Below are 8,834 nucleotides of genomic sequence, written 5' to 3' on the forward strand. Positions count from 1 at the left end.
ACCGTGTCCCTAGTAAGTCTCTACTAGACTAGCTGGTTAATCAAAGATGGTTAAGGTTCCCTAACCATGGACATGAGTTGTCATTTGATAAAGGGATCACATCATTAGGAGAATGATGTGATGGACAAGACCCATCCGTTAGCTTAGCATAATGATCGTTCAATTTTATTGCTATTGTTTTTTTCATGTCAAATACATATTCCTAAGACTATGAGATTATGCAACTCCCAGATACCGGAGGAATACCTTGTGTGCTATCAAACGTCACAACGTAACTGGGTGATCATAAAGATGCAGCTATCTCCGAAGGTGTTTGTTGGGTTGGCATAGATCGACATTAGGATTTGTCACTCTGAGTATCGGAGAGGTATCTCTGGGCCCTCTCGGTAATACACATCATAAGCTTGCAAGCAAATGACTAATGAGTTAGTCACGAGGTGATGTATTACGGAACGAGTAAAGAAACTTGCCAGTAACGAGATTGAACTAGGTATAAAGATATCGACTATCGAATCTTAGGCAAGTAACATACCGATGGACAAAGGGAATTACATATGTTGTCATAACGGTTGGACCAATAAAGATCTTCATAGATGTTGGGGAACGTAGTAATTTCAACAAAAAAAATCCTACGCACACGCAAGATCATGGTGATGCATATCAACGAGAGGGGAGAGTGTCGTCCACGTACCCTCGTAGACCGTAAGCGGAAGCATTATGAAAACGCGATTGATGTAGTCGTACGTCTTCACGATCCGACCGATCCAAGTACCGAACACACGGCACCTCCGAGTTCAGCACACGTTCAGCTCGGTGACGTCCCATGAACTCACAATCCAGCAGAGCTTCGAGGGAGAGTTCCGTCAGCACGATGGTGTGATGACGGTGATGATGATGCTACCGACGCAGGGCTTCGCCTAAGCACCAGTACGATATGACCGAGGTGGATTATGGTGGAGGGGGGCACCACACAAGGATAAAAGATCAACGTGTGTGTCTTGGGGTGCCCCCCTGCCCCGTATATAAAGGAGCAAGGGAGGAGGCCGGCCGGCCCTAGCAGGGCGCACCAAGAGGAGGAGTCCTCCTCCTAGTGGGAGTAGGACTCCCCTTTCCTAGTCCCACTAGGAGGGGGAAGGAAAGAGTGGGAGAGGGGAAAGGCAAGCCCCCCCCTTCCTTGTCCTATTCGAGCTCAAGGGGAGGGGCGCGACCTGCCATGGCCGGCCCCTCTCTCTCTCTTCACTAGGGCCCATCAAGGCCCATTAGCCCCCGGGGGTTCCGGTAACCCCCCGACACTCCGGTAAAATCCCGATTTCACCCGGAACTATTCTGATGTCCAAATATAGGCTTCCAATATATCAATCTTTATGTCTCGACCATTTCGAGACTCCTCGTCATGTCCATGATCATATCCGGGACTCCGAACTACCTTCGGTTCATCAAAACACATAAACTCATATTACCTATCGTCACCAAATGTTAAGCGTGCGGACCCTACGGGTTCGAGAACTATGTAGACATGACCGAGACACGTCTCCGGTCAATAACCAATAGCGGAACCTGGATGCTCATATTGGCTCCTACATATTCTACGAAGATCTTTATCGGTCAAACTACATAACAACATACGTTGTTCCTTTTGTCATCGGTATGTTACTTGCCCGAGATTCGATCGTCGGTATCTCAATACCTAGTTCAATCTCGTTACCGGCAAGTCTCTTTACTCGTTCCGTAATACAGCATCCACAACTAACTCATTAGTTGCATTGCTTGCTAGGCTTATAGTGATGTGCATTGCCGAGAGGGCCCAGAGATATCTCTCCGACAATCGGAGTGACAAATCCTAATCTCGATCTATGCCAACTCAGCAAGTACCATCGGAGACACCTGTAGAGCACCTTTATAATCACCCAGTTACGTTGTGACGTTTGGTAGCACACAAAGTGTTCCTCCGGTATTCGGGAGTTGCATAATCTCATAGTCATAGGAACATGTATAAGTCATGAAGAAAGCAATAGCAATATACTAAACAATCAAATGCTAAGCTAACGGAATGGGTCAAGTCAATCACATCATTCTCTAATGATGTGATCCCGTTAATAAAATGACAACTCATGTCCATGGCTAGGAAACTTAACCATATTTGATTCAACGAGCTAGTCAAGTAGAGGCATACTAGTGACGCTATGTTTGTCTATGTATTCATACATGTACTAAGTTTCCGGTTAATACAATTCTAGCATGAATAATAAACATTTATCATGATGTAAGGAAATATAAATAACAACTTTATTATTGCCTCTAGGGCATATTTCCTTCAGTCTCCCACTTGCACTAGAGTCAATAATCTAGATTACACAGTAATGATTCTAACACCCATGAAGTCTTGGTGCTGATCATGTTTTGCTCATGAGAGAGGCTTAGTCAACGGGTCTGCAACATTCAAATCCGCATGTATCTTGCAAATCTCTATGTCTCCCTCCTTGACTTGGTCGCGGATGGAATTGAAGAGTCTCTTGATGTGCTTGGTTCTCTTGTGAAATCTGGATTCCTTTGCCAAGGCAATTGCACCAGTATTGTCACAAAAGATTTTCACTGGACCTGATGCACTAGGTATGACACCTAGATCGGATATGAAATCCTTCATCCAGACTCCTTCATTTTCTGCTTCCGAAGCAGCTATGTACTCCGCTTCACACGTAGATCCCACCACGACGCTTTGCTTAGAACTGCACCAACTGACAGCTCCACCATTCAATATAAACACGTATCCGGTTTGTGACTTAGAGTCATCTGGATCACTGTCAAAGCTTGCATTGACGTAACCATTTACGACGAGCTCTTTGTCACCTCATAAACGAGAAACATATCCTTAGTCCTCTTCAGGTATTTTAGGATGTTCTTGACCGCTGTCCAGTGATCCATTCCTGGATTTACTTTGGTACCTCCCTGCTAAACTAATAACAAGGCACACATCACCTCTGGTACACAGCATTGCATACATGATAGAGCCTATGGCTGAGGCATAGGGAGCATCTTTCATTTTCTCTCTATCTTCTGTAGTGGTCGGGCATTGAGTCTGACTCAACCTCACACCTTGTAACACAAGCAAGAACCCTTTATTTGCTTGATCCATTTTGAACTTCTTCAAAACTTTATCAAGGTATATGCTTTGTGAAAGTCCAATTAAGCGTCTTGATCCATCTCTATAGATCTTGATGCCCAATATATAAGCAGCTTCACCGAGGTCTTTCATTCAAAAACTCTTATTCAAGTATCATTTTATGCTATCCAGAAATTATATATCATTTCCAATCAAAATGTCATCCACATATAATATTAGAAATGCTATAGATCTCCCACTCACTTTCTTGTAAATACAGGCTTCTCCAAAATCTTGCAACCATTTACGACGAGCTCTTTGTCACCTCCATAAACGAGAAACATATCCTTAGTCCTTTTCAGGTATTTTAGGATGTTCTTGACCGCTGCCCAGTGATCCATTCCTGGATTTACTTTGGTACCTCCCTGCTAAGCTAATAACAAGGCACACATCATGTCTGGTACACATCATTGCATACATGACAGAGCCTATGGCTGAGGCATAAGGAACATCTTTCATTTTCTCTCTATCTTCTGTAGTGGTCGGGCATTGAGTCTGACTCAACTTCACACCTTGTAACATAGGCAAGAACCCTTTATTTGCTTGATCCATTTTGAACTTCTTCAAAACTTTATCAAGGTATGTGCTTTGTGAAAGTCCAATTAGGCGTCTTGATCTATCTCTATAGATCTTGATGCCCAATATATAAGCAGTTTCACCGAGGTCTTTCATTGAAAAACTCTTATTCAAGTATCCTTTTATGCTATCCAGAAATTCTATATCATTTCCAATCAACAATATGTCATCCACATATAATATTAGAAATGCTACAGATCTCCCACTCACTTTCTTGTAAATACAGGCTTCTCCAAAGGTCTGTATAAAACCATATGCTTTGATCACACTATCAAAACGTTTATTCCAACTCCGAGATGCTTGCACCAGTCCATAGATGGATCGATGGAGCTTGCACACTTTGTTAGCATACTTTGGATCGATAAAACCTTCAGGTTGCATCATATACAACTCTTCTTCCAGAAATCCATTCAGGAATGCAGTCTTTACATCGATTTGCCAATTTTCATAATCATAATGCGGCAATAGCTAACATGATTTGGACGGACTTAAGCATCGCTACGAGTGAGAAAGTCTCATTGTAGTCAACTCCTTGAACTTGTCGAAAACCTTTCGCAACAAGTCAAGCTTTGTAGACAGTAACATTACCGTCAGCGTCAGTCTTCTTCTTGAAGATCCATTTATTCTCGATGGCTTGCTGCTCATCGGGCAAGTCAACCAAAGTCCACACTTTGTTCTCATACATGCATCCCATCTCAGATTTCATGGCCTCAAGCCATTTTGCGAAATCTGGGCTCATCATCGCTTCCTCATAGTTCGTAGGTTCGTCATGGTCAAGTAACATGGCCTCCAGAATAGGATTACCGTACCACTTTGGTGCGGATCTTACTCCGGTTGACCTACGAGGTTCGATAGTAACTTAATCTGAAGTTACATGATCATCATCATTAGCTTCCTCACTAATTGGTGTAGTAGTCAGAGGAACAGATTTCTATGATGAACTACTTTCCAATAAGGGAGCAGGTACAGTTACCTCATCAAGTTCTACTCTCCTCCCACTCACTTCTTTCGAGAGAAACTCCTTCTCTAGAAAGGATCCATTCTTAGCAACGAATGTCTTGCCTTCGGATCTGTGATAGAAGGTGCACCCAACAGTCTCCTTTGGGTATCCTATGAAGACACATTTCTCCGATTTGGGTTCGAGCTTATCAGGTTGAAGCTTTTTCACATAAGCATTGCAACCCCAAACTTTAAGAAATGACAACTTTGGTTTCTTGCCAAACCACAGTTCACAAGGCGTCGTCTCAACGGATTTAGATGGTGCCCTATTTAACGTGAATGCAGTCGTCTCTAAAGCATAACCCCAAAACGATAGCGGTAAATCAGTAAGAGACATCATAGATCGCACCATATCTAGTAAAGTACGATTACGACATTCGGACACACCATTATGATGTGGTGTTCCGGGTGGCGTGAGTTGCGAAACTATTACACATTGTGTTAAATGAAGACTAAACTTGTAACTCAAATATTCTCCTCCACGATCAGATCATAGAAACTTTATTTTCTTGTTACGATGATTTTCCACTTCACTCTGAAATTCTTTGAACTTTTCAAATGTTTCAGACTTATGTTTCATCAAGTAGATATACCCATATCTGCTCAAATCATCTGTGAAGGTGAGAAAATAACGATACCTGCCGCGAGCCTCAACATTCATTGGACCGCATACATCAGTATGTATGATTTCCAACAAATCTGTTGCTCGATCCATTGTTCCGGAGAACAGCGTTTTAGTCATCTTGCCCATGAGGCATGGTTCGCAAGTACCAAGTGATTCATAATCAAGTGATTCGAAAAGTCCATCAGAATGGAGTTTCTTCATGCGCTTTACACCAATATGACCTAAACGGCAGTGCCACAAATAAGTTGCACTATCATTATCAACTCTGCATATTTTAGCATCAATATTATGAATATGTGTATCACTGTCGAGATTCATCAAAAATAGACCACTCTTCAAGGGTGCATGACCATAAAAGATATTACTCATATAAATAGAACAACCATTATTCTCAGATTTAAATGAATAACCATCTCGCATCAAACAAGATCCAGATATAATGTTCATGCTCAACGCTGACACCAAATAACAATTATTCAGGTCTAAAATTAATCCCGAAGGTAGATGTAGAGGTAGCGTGTCGACCGCGATCACATCGACTTTGGAACCATTTCCCACGCGCATCGTCACCTCGTCCTTAGCCAATCTTCGCTTAATCCGTAGTCCCTATTTCGAGTTGCAAATATTAGCAACAGAACCAGTATCAAATACCCAGGTGCTACTGCGAGCATTAGTAAGGTACACATCAATAACATGTATATCACATATACCTTTGTTCACCTTGCCATCCTTCTTATCCGCCAAATACTTGGGGAAGTTCCGCTTCCAATGACCAGTCCCTTTGCAGTAGAAGCACTCAGTCTCAGGCTTAGGTCCAGACTTGGGCTTCTTCACTTGAGCAACAACTTGCTTGTTGTTCTTCTTGAAGTTCCCCTTCTTCCCTTTACCCTTTTTCTTGAAACTGGTGGTCTTGTTGACCATCAACACTTAATGCTCCTTCTTGATTTCTACCTCCGCAGACTTTAGCATTGCGAAGAGCTGGGGAATTGTCTTATCCATCCCTTGCATATTATAGTTCATCACGAAGCTCTTGTATCTTGGTGGCAGTGATTGAAGAATTCTGTCAATGACACTATCATCCGGAAGATTAACTCCCAGTTGAATCAAGTGATTATTATACCCACACATTTTGAGTATATGCTCACTGACAGAACTATTCTCCTCCATCTTGCAGTTGTAGAACTTATTGGAGACTTCATATCTCTCAATCCGGGCATTTGCTTGAAATATTAACTTCAACTCCTGGAACATCTCGTATGCTCCATGATGTTCAAAACGTCATTGAAGTCCCGGTTCTAAGCCGTAAAGCATGGCACACTAAACTATCGAGTAGTCATCAGCTTTGCTCTGCCATATGTTCATAACATCTAGCATTGCTCCTGCAGCGGGTTTGGCACCTAGCGATGCTTCCAGGACATAATTCTTCTGTGCAGCAATGAGGACAATCCTCAAGTTACGGACCCAGTCCGTGTAATTGCTACCATCATCTTTCAACTTTGCTTTCTCAAGGAACGCATTAAAATTCAACGGAACAAAAGCACGGACCATCTATCTACAACAACATAGACATGCAAAATACTACCAGGTACTAAGTTCATGATAAATTAAAGTTCAATTAATCAAATTACTTAAGAACTCCCACTTAGACGGACATCCCTCTAATCATCTAAGTGATCACGTGATCCATATCAACTAAACAATGTCCGATCATCACGTGAGATGGAGTAGTTTTCAATGGTGAACATCACTATGTTGATCATATCTACTATATGATTCATGCTCGACCTTTCGGTCTCAGTGTTCCGAGGCCATATCTGCATATGCTATGCTCGTCAAGTTTAACCCGAGTATTCTGCGTGTGCAAAACTGGCTTGCACCCGTTGTATGTGAACGTAGAGCTTATCACACCCGATCATCACGTGGTGTCTCGGCACGAAGAACTTTCACAACGGTGCATACTCAGGGAGAACACTTATACCATGAAATTTAGTGAGAGATCATCTCATAATGCTACCGTCGATCTAAGCAAAATAAGATACATAAAAGATAAACATCACATCCAATCAATATAAGTGGTATGATATGGCCATCATCATCTTGTGCCTTTGATCTCCATCTCTAAAGCACCGTCATGATCACCATCGTCACTGGCGCGACACCTTGATCTCCATCGTAGCATCGTTGTCGTCTCGCCAACTATTGCTTCTACGACTATCGCTACCGCTTAGTGATAAAGTAAAGTAATTACATGGCGATTGCATTTCATACAATAAAGCGACAGCCATATGGCTCTTGCCAGTTGCCGATAACTCTGTTACAAAACATGATCATATCATACAATAAAATTTAGCATCATGTCTTGACCATATCACATCACAACATGCCCTGCAAAAACAAGTTAGACGTCCTCTACTTTATTGTTGCAAGTTTTACGTGGCTGCTACGGGCTGAGCAAGAACCATTCTTACCTACGCATCAAAACCACAACGATATTTCGTCAAGTATGTGATGTTTTAACCTTCACAAGGACTGGGCCTAGCCACACTCGATTCAACTAAAGTTGGAGAAACTAACACCCGCCATCCACCTGTGCGTGAAGCACGTCGGTAGAACCAGTCTCGCATAAGCGTACGCGTAATGTAGGTCCGGGCCGCTTCATCCAACAATACCGCCGAATCAAAGTATGACATGCTGGTAAGTAGTATGACTTGTATCGCCCACAACACATTTGTTTCTACTCGTGCATATAACATCTACGCATAAACCTGGCTCGGATGCCACTATTGGGGAACGTAGTAATTTCAAAAAAAATCCTACGCACACGCAAGATCATGGTGATGCATAGCAATGAGAGGGGAGAGTGTCGTCCACGCACCCTCGTAGACCGTCAGCGGAAGCATTATGACAACGCGGTTGATGTAGTCGTACGTCTTCACGATCCGACCGATCCAAGTACCGAACACACGGCGCCTCCGAGTTCAGCACACGTTCAGCTCGGTGACGTCCCACGAACTCACGATCCAGCAGATCTTCGAGGGAGAGTTCCGTCAGCACGACGGCGTGATGACGGTGATGATGATGCTACCAACGTAGGGCTTCATCTAAGCACCGCTACGATATGACCGAGGTGGATTATGGTGGAGGGGGGCACCACACACGGCTAAAAGATCAACCGATCAACTTGTGTGTCTTGGGGTGCCCGCGTGCCCCCGTATATAAAGGAGCAAGGGGGGAGGCCGGCCGGCCTTAGCAGGGCGCGCCAAGAGGAGGAGTCCTCCTCCTAGTGGGAGCAGGACTCCCCTTTCCTAGTCCCACTAGGAGGGGGAAGGAAAGAGTGGGAGAGGGGAAAGGCAAGGGGGGCACCGCCCCCCCTTCATTGTCTTATTCGGACTCAAGGGGAGGGGACACGCGGCTTGCCATGGCCGTCCCCCCTCTCTCTCCACTAGGGCCCATCAAGGCCCACTAGCCCCCCCC

This window comes from Triticum urartu, chromosome 1 (assembly GCF_003073215.2).
Source record: "Triticum urartu cultivar G1812 chromosome 1, Tu2.1, whole genome shotgun sequence".
Taxonomy (NCBI): domain Eukaryota; kingdom Viridiplantae; phylum Streptophyta; class Magnoliopsida; order Poales; family Poaceae; genus Triticum; species Triticum urartu.